We start from the raw sequence: 19,885 nt of genomic DNA, 5'->3' as shown, positions 1-19,885 counted from the left end.
CTTTCCTGTGAGACCAGTATTCGTTTCCGATACACCACTGCAGGTTCAATGTATTCCTTTTACATACACATTGACGATGAAACACTCAAATTACATCGGAATTAAATGCAAAAGGCAAAATGCCGTCTTAAGTGCAAGAAGAGTGAGAGTTCTTAGAGTCTGTGCTTTGATCCATTCCTGACAGACCAGTATTAGATTCCGATACACCACTGCAGGTTCAATGTATTCCTTGGACTTTCGCATTGACGATTAAATACAGAAATCGTATCGGAATTAAATACAAAAGGAAAATGCCGCCTTTAGTACAAGAATAGAGACTCGTCTTACTGTCGGTGTTTTGATCCCTTCCTGTAAGACCAGTATTAGTTTCCGATACATCACTGCAGGTTCAATGTATTCCTTTGACATTTACATTGACGATGAAACACTGAAATTACATCATAATTACATAGAATGCCCCTTAAATGCAAGAAGAGTGAGACTTCTTATAGTCTGTGCTTTGATCCTTTCCTCTGAGGACAGTATTAGTTTCCGATACACCACTGCAGGTTCAATGTATTCCTTTTAGTTACACTTTGACGATGAAACACTGAAATTACATCTGAATTAAATACAAAAGGCACAATGCCGCATTAAGTTCAACAAGAGTGAGACTTCTCAGAGTCTGTGATTTAACTCTCCTATGAGACCAGTATTAGTTTCCGATACACCACTGCAGGTTCAATGTATTCCTTTTCCATACACATTGATGATGAAACACTGAAATTACATCGGAATTAAGTACAAAAGGCACATTGCCGCCTTAAGTGCATGAAGAGTGAGACTTCTTAGAGTCTGTGCTTTGATCCTTTCCTGTGAGACCAGTATTAGTTTCCGATACACCACTGCAGGTTCAATGTATTCCTTGGACCTTCACATTGACGATGAAACACAGAAATCGCATCGGAATTAAATAAAAAGGCACAATGCCGCCTTAAGTAAAAGAATAGAGACTCTTCTTACAGTCGGTGCTTTAAGCATTCCCTGTGAGACCAGTATTCGTTTCCGATACACCACCACAAGTTCAATGTATTCCTTGGACCTACACATTGACGATGAAACACTGAAATTACATCGGAATTACATACAAAAGGCATAATGCCGCCTTAAGTGCATGAAGAGTGAGACTTCAAAGAGTCTGCGCATTGATCCTTTCCTATGAGACCAATATTGGTTTCCGATACATCACTGCAGGTTCAATGTATTCTTTTTACATACACATACAGGATGTAACACTGAAATTACATCGGAATTAAAGACAAAAGGCACAATGCCGCCCTAAGTGCAAGAAGAGTGAGACTTCTTAGAGTCTGTGCATTGATCATTTCCTGAGAGACCAGTATTAGTTTCCGATACACAACTGCAGGTTCAATGTATTCCTTGGACCTTCACATTGACGATGAAAAACAGAGATCGCATCGGAATTAAATACAAAAGGCACAAAGCCGCATTAAGTACAAGAGTAGAGACTCTTCTTACAGTCGGTTCTTTGATCCTTTCCTGTGAGACCAGTATTAGTTTCCGATACACCACTGCAGGTTCAATGTATTCCTTGGACATTCACATTGACGATGAAACACTGAAATTACATCGGAGTTAAATACAAAAGGCACAATGCCGCCTTAAATGCAAGAAGAGTGAGACTTCTTAGAGTCTGTGCTTTGATCCTTTCCTATGAGACCAGTATTAGTTTCCGATACACCACAGCAGGTTCAATGTATTCCTTTTACATACACATTGACGATGAAACACTAACACTACATGGGAATAAAATGCAAAAGGCACAATGCCGCATTAAGTGCAAGCAGAGTGAGACTGCTTAGAGTCTGTGCTTTGATCCTTTCCTTTGAGACCAGTATTAGTTTCCGATACACCACTGCAGGTTCAATGTATTCCTTTTACATACACATTGACGATGAAACACTGAAATTTCATCGGAATTAAATGCAAAAGGCAAAATGCCGTCTTAAGTGCAAGAAGAGTGAGACTTCTTAGCGTCTGTGCTTTCATCCTTTCCTGACAGACCAGTATTAGTTTCCGATACACCACTGCATTTTCAATGTATTCCTTTTACATACACATGGACGATGAAACACTAACATTACATCGGTATTAAATACAAAAGGCACAATGCCACCTTTAGTACAAGAATAGAGACTCGTCTTACTGTCGGTGTTTTGATCCCTTCCTGTGAGACCAGTATTAGTTTCCAATACACCACTGCAGGTTCAAAGTATTCCTTTCACATTCACATTGACGATGAGACACTGATATTACATCATAATTACATAGAAAAGGCACAATGCCGCCTTAAATGCAAGAAGAGTGAGACTTCTGAGAGTCTGTGCTTTGATCCTTTCCTATGAGAACAGTATTAGTTTCCGATACACCACTGCAGGTTCAATGTATTCCTTTTCCATACACATTGATGATGAAACACTGAAATTACATCGGAATTAAATACAAAAGGCACATTGCCGCCTTAAGTGCAAGAAGACTGAGACTTCTTAGAGTCTGTGCTTTGATCCTTTCCTGTGAGACCAGTATTAGTTTCCGATACACCACTGCAGGTTCAATGTATTCCTTGGACCTTCACATTGACGATGAAACACAGAAATCCGATCGGAATTAAATACAGAAGGCACAATGCCGCCTTAAGTACAAGAATACAGACTCTTCTTACAGTCGGTGCTTTAAGCATTCCCTGTGAGACCAGTATTCGTTTCCGATACACCACCGCAGGTTCAATGTATTCCTTGGACCTTCACATTGACGATGAAACACAGGTATCGCGTCGGAATTAAGAATAAAAGGCACAATGCCGCCTTAAGTACTAAAATCGAGACTCTTCTTACAGTCGGTGATTTGAGCATTCCCTGTGGGACCAGTATTAGTTTCCGATACACCACTGCAGGTTCAATGTTTTCCTTGGTCATACACATTAACGATGAACACTGAAATCGCATCGGATTTAAATACAAAAGGCACAATGCCGCCTTTAGTGCAAGAAGAGTGAGACTTCGTAGCGTCCGTGCTTTGATCCTTTCCTGTGAGACCAGTATTAGGTTCAGATACACCCTTGCGGGTGCAATGTATTAATTGGACCTTCACATAGACGATGAAATACAGAAATCGCATAGGAATTAAATTCAAAAGGCACAATGCCGCCTTAAGTACGAGAATAGATACTCTTCTTACAGTCGGTGCTTTGATGCATTTCTGTGAGTCCAATATTAGTTTCCGATACACCACTGCAGGTTCAATGTATTCCTTGGACATTCACATTGACGATGAAACACTGAAATTACATCGGAATTACATACAAAAGGCACAATGCCGCCTTAAGTGCAAGAAGAGTGAGTCTTCTTAGAGTCTGCGCTTTGATCCTTTCCTATGAGACCAATATTAGTTTCCGATACATCACTGCAGGTTCAATGTATTCTTTTTACATACACATTCAGGATGAAGCACTGAAATTACATCGGAATTAAATACAAAAGGCACAATGCCGCCTTTAGTGCAAGAAGAGTGAGACTTCTTAGAGTCTGTGCATTGATCCTTTCCTGTGAGACCAGTATTAGTTTCCGCTACACCACTGCGGGTTCCATGTATTCCTTAGACCTTCACATTGACGATGAAACACAGAAATCGCATCGGAATTAAATACAAACGGCACAATGACGCCATAAGTACAAGAAGAGTGAGACTTCGTAGAGTATGTGCTTTGATCCTTTCCTGTCAGGCAAGTATTAGTTTCCGATACACCACTGCAAGTTCAATGTATTCCTTGGACGGTCACATTGACGATGAAACACTGAAATTACATCGGAATAAAAAACAAAAGGCACAATGCCGCATTAAGTGCAAGAAGAGTGAGACTTCTTATATTCTGTGCTTTGATGCTTTCCTGTGAGACAAGTATTAGTTTCATATACACCACTACAGGATCAATGTATCCCTTGGACAATCACATTGACGATGAAACACAGAAATCTCATCGGAATTAAATACAAAAGGCACAGAGCCGCCTTAAGTACGAGAATAGAGACTCTTCTTACAGTCGGTGCTTAGATACATTTCTGTGAGACCAATATTACTTTCCGATACACCAAGGCAGGTTCAATGTATTCCTTGGACACTCACATTGACGATGAAACACTGAAATTACATCGGAATTACATACAAAAGGCACAATGCCGCCTTAAGTGCAAGACAAGTGGGACTTCTTAGAGTCTGCGCTTTGATCCTTTCCTATGAGACCAATATTAGTTTCCGATACATCACTGCAGGTTCAATGTATTCTTTTTACATACACATTGAGGATGAAACACTGAAATTACATCGGAATTAAAGACAAAAGGCACAATGCCGCCCTAAGTGCAAGAAGAGTGAGACATCTTAGAGCCTGTGCATTGATCCTTTCCTGTGAGACCAGTATTAGTTTCCGATAAACCACTGCAGGTTCAATGTATTCCTTGGACCTTCACCGTGACGATGAAACACAGAAATTAGATCGGAATTAAATACAAAAGGCACAATGATGCCTTAAATGCAAGAAGAGTGAGACTTCTTAGAATCTGTGTTTTGATCCTTTCCTGTGAGACCAGTATTAGTTTCCGATACACCACTGCAGGTTCAGTGTATTCCTTGGACATTCACAATGACGAAGAAACACTGAAATTACATCAAAATTAAATACAAAAGGCACAATGCCGCATTAAATGCAAGAAGAGTGAGACTTCTTAGAGTCTGTGCTTTGATCCTTTCCTATGAGACCAGTATTAGTTTCCGATACACCACTGCAGGTTCAATGTATTCCTTGGACCTTCACATTGACGACGAAACACAGAAATCGCAACGGAATTAAATACAAAAGGCACAATGCCACCTTAAGTATAAGAATATAGACTCTTCTTAGAGTCGGTGCTTTGATCATTTTCTATGAGACCAGTATTAGTTTCCGATACACCACTGCAGGTTCAATGAATTCCTTTTACATACACATTGATGATGAAACACTGAAATTACATAGGAATTAAATACAAAAGGCACACCGCGCCTTAAGTCCAAGAAGGGTGAGACTTATTGGAGTCTTTGCTTTGATTCTTTCCTATGAGACCAGTATTAGTTTCCGATATACCACTGCAGGTTCAATGTATTTCTTGGACCGTCACATTGACGACCAAACAAAGAAATCGCATCGGAATTAAATACAAAAGGCACAATGCCGCCTTAAGTACCAGAATATAGATTCTTCTTACAGTCGATTATTTGATCCTTTCCCGTGAGACCAGTATTATTTTCCGATACACCACTGCAGGCTCAATGTATTCCTTGGACCTTCACATTGACGATGAATTACAGAAATTACATCGGAATTAAATACAAAAGGCACAGTGGCGCTTTAAATGCAAGAAGAGTGAGACTTCTTAGAGTCTGTGCTTTGATCCTTACCTGTGAGACCAGCATTAGTTTCCGATACACCACTGCAGGTTCAATGTATTCCTTGGACATTAACATTGACGATGAAACACTGAAATTACATCAAAATTAAATACAAAGGGCACAATGCCGCATTAAATGCAAGAAGAGTGAGACTTCTTAGAGACTGTGCATTGACCCTTTCCTGTGAAACCAGTACTAGTTTCCGACACACCACTGCAGGTTCAATGTATTCCTTGGACATTCACATTGACGATGAAACACTGAAATTACATCAAAATTAAAAACAAAAGGCACAATGCCGCCTTAAATGCAAGAAGAGTGAGACTTCTTAGTGTCTGTGTTTTGGTCCTTTCCTGTGAGACCAATATTAGTTTCCGATACACCACTGCAGGTTCAAAGTAATCCTTGGACCTTCACATTGGCGATGAAACACATAAATCGAATAGGAATTAAATACATAAGGCACAATGCCGCCGTAAGTACAAGAATAGAGTCTCTTCTTACAGTCGGTGCTTTGAGCAGCTCCTGTGAGACCAGTATTAGTTTCCGATACACCACTGCAGTTTCAATGTATTCCTTAGACATACACATTGACGATGAAACACTAAAATTACATCGGAATTAAATACAAAAGGCACAACGCGGCCTTAAGTGCAAGAAGAGTGAGTCGTCGTAGAGTCTGTGGTTTGATCCTTTCCTGTGAGACCAGTATTAGGTTCCGATACACCACTGCGGGTGCAATGTATTCCTTACTCCTTCACATTGACGATGAAACACTGAAATCGCATCGGAATTAAATACAAAAGGCACAATGCCGCCTTAAGTACGAGGATAGTGACTCTTCTTACAGTCGGTGATTTGATCCATTTCTGTGAGTCCAATATTAGTTTCCGATACACCACTGCAGGTTCAATGTATTCCTTGGACATTCACATTGACGATGAAACACTGAAATTACATCGGAATTACATACAAAAGGCACAATGCCGCCTTAAGTGCAAGAAGACTGAGACTTCTTAGAGTCTGCGCTTTGATCCTGTCCTATGAGACTAATATTAGTTTCCGATACATCACTGCGGGTTCAATGTATTCTTTTTACATACACATTGAGGATGAAACACTGAAATTACATCGGAATTAAATACAAATGGCACAATGCCGCCTTAAGTGCAAGAAGAGTGAGACTTCTTAGAGTCTGTGCATTGATCCTTTCCTGTGAGACCAGTATTAGTTTCCGAACACCACTGCAGGTTCAATGTGTTCCTTTTACATACGCATTGACGATGAAACACTGACATTACATCGGAATTAAATACAAAAGGCACAATGTCGCCTTAAGTACAAGAATATAGACTCTTCTTACAGTCGGTTCTTTGATCCTTTCCTGTGAGACCAGTATTAGTTTCCGATACACCACTGCAGGTTCAATGTATTCCTTGGACATTCACATTGACGATGAAACACTGAAATTACATAGGAAATAAATACAAAAGGCACAATGCCGCCTTAAGTGCAAGAAGAGTGAGACTTATTGGAGTCAGTGCTTTGATTCTTTCCTGTGAGACCAGTATTAGTTTCCGATACACCACTGCAGGTTCAATTTATTCCTTGGACTTTCACATTGACGATGAAACACAGAAATTACATCGGAATTAAATACAAAAGGCACAATGACACCTTAAATGCAAGAGGAGTGAGACTTCTTAGAGTCTGTGCTTTGATCCTTTCCTGTGAGACCAGTATTAGTTTCCGATACACCACTGCAGGTTCAATGTATTCCTTGGACATTCACATTGACGATGAAACTCTGAAATTACATCGGAATTACATACAAAAGGCACAATGCCGCCTTAAGTGCAAGAAGAGTGAGACTTCTTAGAGTCTGTGCTTAGATCCTTTCCTGTGGGACCAGTATTAGTTTCCGATACACCACTGCAGGTACAATGTATTCCTTGGCCCTTCACATTGACGATGAAACACAGAAATCGCATCGGAATTAAATACAAATGGCACAATGCCGCCTTAAGTACGAGAATAGAGATTCTTCTTACAGTCGGTGCTTTGATCCATTTCTGTGAGACCAATATTATTTTCCGATACACCACTGCAGGTTCAATGTATTCCTTGGACATTCACATTGACGATGAAACACTGAAATTACATCGGAATTACATACAAAAGGCACAATGCCACCTTAAGTGCAAGAAGACTGAGACTTCTTAGAGTCTGCGCTTTGATCCTGTCCTATGAGACCAACATTAGTTTCCGATACATCACTGCGGGTTCAATGTATTCTTTTTACATACACATTGAGGATGAACCACTGAAATTACATCGGAATTAAATACAAAAGGCACAATGCCGCCTTAAGTGCAAGAAGAGTGAGACTTCTTAGAGTCTGTGCATTGATCCTTTCCTGTGAGACCAGTATTAGTTTCCGAACACCACTGCAGGTTCAATGTGTTCCTTTTACATACGCATTGACGATGAAACACTGACATTACATCGGAATTAAATACAAAAGGCACAATGTCGCCTTAAGTACAAGAATATAGACTCTTCTTACAGTCGGTTCTTTGATCCTTTCCTGTGAGACCAGTATTAGTTTCCGATACACCACTGCAGGTTCAATGTATTCCTTGGACATTCACATTGACGATGAAACACTGAAATTACATAGGAAATAAATACAAAAGGCACAATGCAGCCTTAAGTGCAAGAAGAGTGAGACTTATTGGAGTCAGTGCTTTGATTCTTTCCTGTGAGACCAGTATTAGTTTCCGATACACCACTGCAGGTTCAATTTATTCCTTGGACTTTCACATTGACGATGAAACACAGAAATTACATCGGAATTAAATACAAAAGGCACAATGACACCTTAAATGCAAGAGGAGTGAGACTTCTTAGAGTCTGTGCTTTGATCCTTTCCTGTGAGACCAGTATTAGTTTCCGATACACCACTGCAGGTTCAATGTATTCCTTGGACATTCACATTGACGATGAAACTCTGAAATTACATCGGAATTAAATACAAAAGGCACAATGCCGCCTTAAGTGCAAGAAGAGTGAGACTTCTTAGAGTCTGTGCTTAGATCCTTTCCTGTGGGACCAGTATTAGTTTCCGATACACCACTGCAGGTACAATGTATTCCTTGGCCCTTCACATTGACGATGAAACACAGAAATCGCATCGGAATTAAATACAAATGGCACAATGCCGCCTTAAGTACGAGAATAGAGATTCTTCTTACAGTCGGTGCTTTGATCCATTTCTGTGAGACCAATATTATTTTCCGATACACCACTGCAGGTTCAATGTATTCCTTGGACATTCACATTGACGATGAAACACTGAAATTACATCGGAATTACATACAAAAGGCACAATGCCACCTTAAGTGCAAGAAGACTGAGACTTCTTAGAGTCTGCGCTTTGATCCTGTCCTATGAGACCAACATTAGTTTCCGATACATCACTGCGGGTTCAATGTATTCTTTTTACATACACATTGAGGATGAACCACTGAAATTACATCGGAATTAAATACAAAAGGCACAATGCCGCCTTAAGTGCAAGAAGAGTGAGACTTCTTAGAGTCTGTGCATTGATCCTTTCCTGTGAGACCAGTATTAGTTTCCGATACACCACTGCAGGTTCAATGTATTCCTTAGACCTTCACATTGACTATGAAACACAGAAATCGCATCGGAATTTAATACAAAAGGCACAATGCCGCATTAAGTACAAGAATAGAGACTCTTCTTACAGTCGGTTCTTTGATCCTTTCCTGTGAGACCAGTATTAGTTTCCGATACACCACTGCAGGTTCAATATATTCCTTGGACATTCACATTGACAATGAAACACTGAAATTACATCGGAATTAAATACAAAAGGCACAATGCCGCCTTAAATTCAAGAAGAGTGAGACTTCTTTGACTCTGTGCTTTGATCCTTTCCTGTGAGACCAATATTAGTTTCCGATACACCACTGCAGGTTCAAAGTAATCCTTGGACCTTCACATTGGCGATGAAACACAGAAATCGCATCGGAATTAAATACAAAAGGCACAATGCCCCCTTAAGTACAAGAATAGAGACTCTTCTTACAGTCTGTGCCTTGAACACTCCCTGTGAGACCAGTATTAGTTTTCGATACACCACGGCAGGCTCAATGTATTACTTGGACCTTCACATTGACGATGTAACACTGAAATTACATCGGAATTAAATACAAAAGGCACAATGCCGCCTTAAATGCAAGAAGAGTGAGACTTCTTAGAGTCTGTGCTTTGATCCTTTCCTATGAGACCAGTATTAGTTTCCGATACACCACTTCAGGTTCAATGAATTCCCTTTACATACACATTGACGATGAAACACTGAAATTACATAGGAAATAAATACAAAAGGCACAATGCAGCCTTAAGTGCAAGAAGAGTGAGACTTATTGGAGTCAGTGCTTTGATTCTTTCCTATGAGACCAGTATTAGTTTCCGATACACCACTGCAGGTTCAATGTATTTCTTGGACCGTCACATTGACGATGAAACATTGAAATTACCTCGGAATTAAATACAAATGGCACAATGACGCCATAAGTACAAGAAGAGTGAGACTTCTTAGAGTATGTGCTTTGATCCTTTCCTGTCAGGCAAGTATTAGTTTCCGATACACCACTGCAAGTTCAATGTATTCCTTGGATGTTCACATTGACGATGAAACACTGAAATTACATCGGAATTAAAAACAAAAGGCACAATGCCGCATTAAGTTCAAAAAGAGTGAGACTTCTTAGAGTCTGTGCCTTTATCCTTTGCTATGAGACCAGTATTACTTTCCGATACACCACTCAGTTTCAATGTATTCCTTTTACATACACATTGAAGATGAAACACTGAAATTACATCGGAATTAAATACAACAGGCACAATGCCCCCTTAAGTGCAAGAAGAGTGATATTTCTTAGATTCTGTGCTTTGATGCTTTCCTGTGAGACAAGTATTAGTTTCATATAGACCACAGCAGGTTCAATGAATCCCTTGGACAATCAAATTGACGATGAAACACAGAAATCGCATCGGAATTAAATAGAAAAGGCACAATGCCGTCTTAAGTACAAGAATAGAGTCTCTTCTTACAGTCGGTGCTTTGAGCAGCCCCTGTGAGACCAGTATTAGTTTCCGATACACCACTGCAGGTTCAATGTATTCCTTGGACATTCACAGTGACGATGAAACACTGAAATTACATCGGAATTAAATACAAAAGGCACAATGCCGCCTTAAATGCAAGAAGAGTGAGACTTCTTAGAGTCTGTGCTTTGATCCTTTCCTATGAGACCAGTATTAGTTTCCGATACACCACTTCAGGTTCAATGAATTCCCTTTACATACACATTGACGATGAAACACTGAAATTACATAGGAAATAAATACAAAAGGCACAATGCAGCCTTAAGTGCAAGAAGAGTGAGACTTATTGGAGTCAGTGCTTTGATTCTTTCCTATGAGACCAGTATTAGTTTCCGATACACCACTGCAGGTTCAATGTATTTCTTGGACCGTCACATTGACGACGAAACACAGAAATAGCATCGGAATTAAATACAAAAGGCACAATGCCGCCTTAAGTACAAGAATATAGACTCTTCTTACAGTCGGTTCTTTGATCCTTTCCTGTGAGACCAGTATTAGTTTCCGATACACCTCTGCAGGTTCAATGTATTCCTTGGACATTCACATTGTCGATGAAACACAGAAATTACATCGGAATTAAATACAAAAGGCACAATGCCGCCTTAAAGGCAAGAAGAGTGAGACTTCTTAGAGTCTGTGCTTTGATCCCTTCCTATGAGACCAGTATTAGTTTCCGATTCACCACTGCAGGTACAATGTATTCCTTTTACATACACATTGACGATGAAACACTAACATTACATCGGAATTAAATACAAAAGGCACAATGCCGCCATAAGTGCAAGAAGATTGAGACTTCTTAGTGTCTGTGATTTGATCCTTTCCTATGAGACCAGTATTAGTTTCCGAACACCACTGCAGGTTCAATGTGTTCCTTTTACATACACATTGACGATGAAACACTGAAATTACATCGGAATTAAATACAAAAGGCACAATGTCGCCTTAAGTACAAGAATATAGACTCTTCTTACAGTCGGTTCTTTGATCCTTTCCTGTGAGACCAGTATTAGTTTCCAATACACCACTGCAGGTTCAATGTATTCCTTGGACCTTCACATTGACGATGAAACACAGAAATTACATCGGAATTAAATACAAAAGGCACAATGACGCCTTAAATGCAAGAGGAGTGAGACTTCTTAGAGTCTGTGCTTTGATCCTTTCCTGTGAGACCAGTATTAGTTTCCGATACACCACTGCAGGTTCAATGTATTCCTTGGACCTTCACATTGACGATGAAACACAGAAATTACATCGGAATTAAATACAAAAGGCACAATGACGCCTTAAATGCAAGAGGAGTGAGACTTCTTAGAGTCTGTGCTTTGATCCTTTCCTGTGAGACCAGTATTAGTTTCCGATACACCACTGCAGGTTCAATGTATTCCTTGGACATTCACATTGACGATGGAACGCTGAAATTACATCGGAATTAAATACAAAAGGAACAATGCCGCCTTAAGTGCAAGAGGAGTGAGACTTCTTAGAGTCTGTGCTTTGATCCTTTCCTGTGGGAGCAGTATTAGTTTTCGATACACCACTGCAGGTTCAATGTATTCCTTGGCCCTTCACATTGACGATGAAACACAGAAACCGCATCGGAATTAAATACAAATGGCACAATGCCGCCTTAAGTACGAGAATAGAGACTCTTCTTACAGTCGGTGCTTTGATCCATATCTGTGAGACCAATATTATTTTCCGATACACCACTGCAGGTTCAATGTATTCCTTGGACATGCTCATTGACGATGAAACACTGAAATTACATCGGAATTGAATACAAAAGGCACAATGCCGCCTTAAGTGCAAGAAGAGTGAGACTTCTTAGAGTCTGTGCTTTGATCCTTTCCTGTGAGACCAGTATTAGTTTCCGATACACCACTGCAGGTTCAATGTATACCTTGGACCTTCACATTGACGATGAAACACAGAAATTGCATCGGAATAAAGTACAAAACTCTAAATGCCGCCTTAAGTACAAGAATAGAGACTCTTCTTAGTGTCGGTCCTTTGAGCATTCCCTGTGAGACCAGTATTAGTTTCCGATACACCACTGCAGGTTCAATGTATTCCTTGCAAATACACATTGACAATGAAACACTGAAATTACTTCGGAATTACATACAAAAGGCACAATGCCGCCTTATGTGCAAGAAGAGTGAGACTTCTTAGAGTCTGCGCTTTGATCCTTTCCTATGAGACCAATATTACTTTCCGATACACCACTGCAGGTTCAAAGTAATCCTTGGACCTTCACATTGGCGATGAAACACAGAAATCGCATCGGAATTAAATAGAAAAGGCACAATGCCGTCTTAAGTACAAGAATAGAGTCTCTTCTTACAGTCGGTGCTTTGAGCATTCCCTGTGAGACCAGTATTAGTTTCCGATACACCACTGCAGGTTCAATGTATTTCTTGGACCGTCACGTTGACGACGAAACACAGAAATCGCATCGGAATTAAATACAAAAGGCACAATGCCGCCTTAAGTACAAGAATATAGACTCTTCTTACAGTCGGTTCTTTGATCCTTTCCTGTGAGACCAGTATTAGTTTCCGATACACCTCTGCAGGTTCAATGTATTCCTTGGACATTCACATTGTCGATGAAACACAGAAATTGCATCGGAATTAAATACAAAAGGCACAATGCCGCCTTAAAGGCAAGAAGAGTGAGACTTCTTAGTGTCTGTGCTTTGATCCATTCCTATGAGAAAAGTATTAGTTTCCGATTCACCACTGCAGGTACAATATATTCCTTTTACATACACATTGACGATGAAACACTAACATTACATCGGAATTAAATACAAAAGGCACAATGCCGCCATAAGTGCAAGAAGATTGAGACTTCTTAGTGTCTGTGATTTGTCCTTTCCTATGAGACCAGTATTAGTTTCCGAACACCACTGCAGGTTCAATGGGTTCCTTTTACATACACATTGACGATGAAACACTGAAATTACATCGGAATTAAATACAAAAGGCACAATGTCGCCTTAAGTACAAGAATATAGACTCTTCTTACAGTCGGTTCTTTGATCCTTTCCTGTGAGACCAGTATTAGTTTCCGATACACCCCTGCAGGTTCAATGTATTCCTTGGACATTCACATTGACGATGAAACACTGAAATTACATCGGAATTAAATAAAAAAGGCACAATGCCGCCTTAAATGCAAGAAGACTGAGACTTCTTAGAGTCTGTGCTTTGATACTTTCCTATGAGACCAGTATTAGTTTCCGATACACCACTGCAGGTTCAATGTATTCCATTTACATAAACATTGACGTTGAAACACTAACATTACATCGGAATGAAATACAAAAGGCACAATGCCGCCTTAAGTGCAAGAAGAGTGAGACTTCTTAGAGTCTGTGATTTGATCCTTTCCTAAGAGACCAGTATTAGTTTCCGAACACCACTGCGGGTTCAATGTATTCTTTTTACATACACATTGAGGATGAAACACTGAAATTACATCGGAATTAAATACGAAAGGCACAATGCCGCCTTAAGTGCAAGAAGAGTGCGACTTCTTAGAGTCTGTGCATTGATCCTTTCCTGTGAGACCAGTATTAGTTGCCGATACACCACTGCAGGTTCAATGTATTCCTTAGACCTTCACATTGACTATGAAACACAGAAATCGCATCGGAATTTAATACAAAATTCACAATGCCGCATTAAGTACAAGAATTGAGACTCTTCTTACAGTCGGTTCTTTGATCCTTTCCTGTGAGACCAGTATTAGTTTCCGATACATCACTGCAGGTTCAATGCATTCCTTGGACATTCACATTGACAATGAAACACTGAAATTACATCGGAATTAAATACAAAAGGCACAATGCCGCCTTAAATTCAAGAAGAGTGAGACTTCTTTGACTCTGTGCTTTGATCCTTTCCTGTGAGACCAATATTAGTTTCCGATACACCACTGCAGGTTCAAAGTAATCCTTGGACCTTCACATTGGCGATGAAACACAGAAATCGCATCGGAATTAAATACAAAAGGCACAATGCCCCCTTAAGTACAAGAATAGAGACTCTTCTTACAGCCTGTGACTTGAACACTCCCTGTGAGACCAGCATTAGTTTTCGATACACCACGGCAGGCTCAATGTATTACTTGGACCTTCACATTGACGATGTAACACTGAAATTACATCGGAATTAAATACAAAAGGCACAATGCCGCCATAAGTGCAAGAAGAGTGAGACTTCCGAGAGTCTGTGCTATGATCCTTTCCTGTGAGACCAGTATTAGTTTCCGATTCACCACTGCAGGTTCAATGTATTCCTTGGACATTCACATTGACGATGAAACATTGAAATTACCTCGGAATTAAATACAAATGGCACAATGACGCCATAAGTACAAGAAGAGTGAGACTTCTTAGAGTCTGTGCCTTGATCCTTTCCTATGAGGCCAGTATTACTTTCCGATACACCACTCAGTTTCAATGTATTCCTTTTACATACACATTGAAGATGAAACACTGAAATTACATCGGAATTAAATACAACAGGCACAATGCCCCCTTAAGTGCAAGAAGAGTGAGATTTCTTAGATTCTGTGTTTTGATACTTTCCTGTGAGACAAGTATTAGTTTCATATAGACCACAGCAGGTTCAATGTATCCCTTGGACAATCACATTGACGATGAAACACAGAAATCGCATCGGAATTAAATAGAAAAGGCACAAAGCCGTCTTAAGTACAAGAATAGAGTCTCTTCTTACAGTCGGTGCTTTGAGCAGCCCCTGTGAGACCAGTATTAGTTTCCGATACACCACTTCAGGTTCAATGAATTCCCTTTACATACACATTGACGATGAAACACTGAAATTACATAGGAAATAAATACAAAAGGCACAATGCAGCCTTAAGTGCAAGAAGAGTGAGACTTATTGGAGTCAGTGCTTTGATTCTTTCCCATGAGACCAGTATTAGTTTCCGATACACCACTGCAGGTTCAATGTATTTCTTGGACCGTCACATTGACGACGAAACACAGAAATCGCATCGGAATTAAATACAAAAGGCACAATGCCGCCTTAAGTACAAGATTATAGACTCTTCTTACAGTCGGTTCTTTGATCTTTTCCTGTGAGACCAGTATTAGTTTCCGATACAACTCTGCAGGTTCAATGTATTCCTTGGACATTCACATTGACGATGAAACACAGAAATGGCATCGGAATTAAATACAAATGGCACAATGCCGCCTTAAAGGCAAGAAGAGTGAGACTTCTTAGAGTCTGTGCTTTGATCCTTTCCTGTGAGACCAGTATTAGTTTCCGATACACCACTGCAGGTTCAATGTATTCCTTCTACCTTCACATTGACGATGAAACACAGAAATTACATCAAAATTAAATACAAAAGGCACGATGACGCCTTAAATGCAAGAGGAGTGAGACTTCTTAGAGTCTGTGCTTTGATCCTTTCCTGTGAGACCAGTATTAGTTTCCGATACACCACTGCAGGTTCAATGTATTCCTTGGACATTCCCATTGACGATGAAACGCTGAAATTACATCGGAATTAAATACAAAAGGCACAATGCCGCATTAAGTTCAAGAAGAGTGAGACTTATTGGAGTCAGTGCTTTGATTCTTTCCTGTGAGACCAGTATTAGTTTCCGATACACCACTGCAGGTTCAATGTATTCCTTAGACCTTCACATTGACGATGAAACACTGAAATCGCATCGGAATTTAATACAAAAGGCACAATGCCGCATTAAGTACAAGAATAGAGACTCTTCTTACAGTCGGTTCTTTGATCCTTTCCTGTGAGACCAGTATTAGTTTCCGATACACCACTGCAGGTTCAATGTATTCCTTGGACATTCACATTGACAACGAAACACTGAAATTACATCGGAATTAAATACAAAAGGCACAATGCCGCCTTAAATTCAAGAAGAGTGAGACTTCTTTGACTCTGTGCTTTGATCCTTTCCTGTGAGACCAATATTAGTTTCCGATACACCACTGCAGGTTCAAAGTAATCCTTGGACCTTCACATTGGCGATGAAACACAGAAATCGCATCGGAATTAAATACAAAAGGCACAATGCCCCCTTAAGTACAAGAATAGAGACTCTTCTTACAGTCTGTGCCTTGAACACTCCCTGTGAGACCAGTATTAGTTTTCGATACACCACGGCAGGCTCAATGTATTACTTGGACCTTCAAATTGACGATGTAACACTGAAATTACATCGGAATTAAATACAAAAGGCACAATGCCGCCTTAAGTGCAAGAAGAGTGAGACTTCCGAGAGTCTGTGCTATGATCCTTCCCTGTGGGACCAGTATTAGTTTCCGATTCACCACTGCAGGTTTAATGTATTCCTTGGACATTCACATTGACGATGAAACATTGAAATTACCTCGGAATTAAATACAAATGGCACAATGACGCCATAAGTACAAGAAGAGTGAGACTTCTTAGAGTATGTGCTTTGACCCTTTCCTGTCAGGCAAGTATTAGTTTCCGATACACCACTGCAAGTTCAATGTATCCCTTGGACGTTCACATTGACGACGAAACACTGAAATTACATCGGAATTAAAAACAAAAGGCACAATGCCGCATTAAGTTCAAGAAGAGTGAGACTTATTGGAGTCAGTGCTTTGATTCTTTCCTATGAGACCAGTATTAGTTTCCGATACACCACTTCAGGTTCAATGAATTCCCTTTACATACACATTGACGATGAAACACTGAAATTACATAGGAAATAAATAAAAAAGGCACAATGCAGCCTTAAGTGCAAGAAGAGTGAGACTTATTGGAGTCAATGCTTTGATTCTTTCCTATGAGACCAGTATTAGTTTCCGATACACCTCTGCAGGTTCAATGTATTCCTTGGAGATTCACATTGTCGCTGAAACACAGAAATTACATCGCAATTAAATACAAAAGGCACAATGCCGCCTTAAAGGCAAGAAGAGTGAGACTTCTTAGAGTCTGTGGTTTGATCCTTTCCTAGGAGACCAGTATTAGTTTCCGAATCACCACTGCGGGTTAAATGTATTCCTTTTACATACACATTGACGATGAAACACTAAGATTACATCGGAATTAAACACAAAAGGCACAATGCCGCCATAAGTGCAAGAAGATTGAGACTTCCTAGTGTCTGTGATTTGATCCTTTCCTATGAGACCAGTAGTAGTTTCCGAACACCACTGCAGGTTCAATGTGTTCCTTTTTCATACACATTGACGATGAAACACTGAAATTACATCGGAATTAAATAAAAAAGGAATAATGCCGCCTTAAGTGCAAGAAGAGTGAGACTTCTTAGAGTCTGTGCTTTGATCGTTTCCTGTAAGACGAGTATTAGTTTCCGATACACAACTGCAGGTTCAATGTATTCCATTTACATAAACATTGACGTTGAAACACTAACATTACATCGGAATTAAATACAAAAGGCACAATGCCGCCTTAAGTGCAAGAAGAGTGAGACTTCTTAGAGTCTGTGATTTGATCCTTTCCTATGAGACCAGTATTAGTTTCCGATACACCACTTCAGCTTCAATGTGTTCCTTTCATATACACATTGACGATGAAACACTGAAATTACATCGGAATTAAATACAAAAGGTATAATGCCGCCTTAAGTGCAAGAAGAGTGAGACTTCTTAGAGTCTGTGCTTTGATCCTTCCCTGTGGGACCAGTATTAGTTTCCGATACACCTCTGCAGGTTCAATGTATTCCTTGGACATTCACATTGTCGCTGAAACACAGAAATCGCATCGGAATTAAATAGAAAAGGCACAATACCGTCTTAAGTACATGAATAGAGTCTCTTCTTACAGTCGGTGCTTTGAGCAGCCCCTGTGAGACCAGTATTAGTTTCCGATACACCACGGCAGGCTCAATGTATTACTTGGACCTTCAAATTGACGATGTAACACTGAAATTACATCGGAATTAAATACAAAAGGCACAATGCCGCCTTAAGTGCAAGAAGAGTGAGACTTCCGAGAGTCTGTGCTATGATCCTTCCCTGTGGGACCAGTATTAGTTTCCGATACACCTCTGCAGGTTCAATGTATTCCTTGGACATTCACATTGTCGCTGAAACACAGAAATCGCATCGGAATTAAATAGAAAAGGCACAATACCGTCTTAAGTACATGAATAGAGTCTCTTCTTACAGTCGGTGCTTTGAGCAGCCCCTGTGAGACCAGTATTAGTTTCCGATACACCACTGCAGGTTCAATGTATTCCTTGGACATTCAAAGTGACGATGAAACACTGAAATTACATCGGAATTAAATACAAAAGGCACAATGCCGCCTTAAATGCAAGAAGAGTGAGACTTCTTAGAGTCTGTGCTTTGATCCTTTCCTATGAGACCAGTATTAGTTTCCGATACACCACTTCAGGTTCAATGAATTCCCTTTACATACACATTGACGATGAAACACTGAAATTACATAGGAAATAAATAAAAAAGGCACAATGCAGCCTTAAGTGCAAGAAGAGTGAGACTTATTGGAGTCAATGCTTTGATTCTTTCCTATGAGACCAGTATTAGTTTCCGATACACCTCTGCAGGTTCAATGTATTCCTTGGAGATTCACATTGTCGCTGAAACACAGAAATTACATCGCAATTAAATACAAAAGGCACAATGCCGCCTTAAAGGCAAGAAGAGTGAGACTTCTTAGAGTCTGTGGTTTGATCCTTTCCTAGGAGACCAGTATTAGTTTCCGAATCACCACTGCGGGTTAAATGTATTCCTTTTACATACACATTGACGATGAAACACTAAGATTACATCGGAATTAAACACAAAAGGCACAATGCCGCCATAAGTGCAAGAAGATTGAGACTTCCTAGTGTCTGTGATTTGATCCTTTCCTATGAGACCAGTAGTAGTTTCCGAACACCACTGCAGGTTCAATGTGTTCCTTTTTCATACACATTGACGATGAAACACTGAAATTACATCGGAATTAAATAAAAAAGGAATAATGCCGCCTTAAGTGCAAGAAGAGTGAGACTTCTTAGAGTCTGTGCTTTGATCGTTTCCTGTAAGACGAGTATTAGTTTCCGATACACAACTGCAGGTTCAATGTATTCCATTTACATAAACATTGACGTTGAAACACTAACATTACATCGGAATTAAATACAAAAGGCACAATGCCGCCTTAA

This window comes from Schistocerca serialis, chromosome 6 (genome assembly GCF_023864345.2).
Source record: "Schistocerca serialis cubense isolate TAMUIC-IGC-003099 chromosome 6, iqSchSeri2.2, whole genome shotgun sequence".
NCBI classification, from domain to species: Eukaryota; Metazoa; Arthropoda; class Insecta; order Orthoptera; family Acrididae; genus Schistocerca; species Schistocerca serialis.
Note: the sequence above shows the minus strand (reverse complement) of the source record.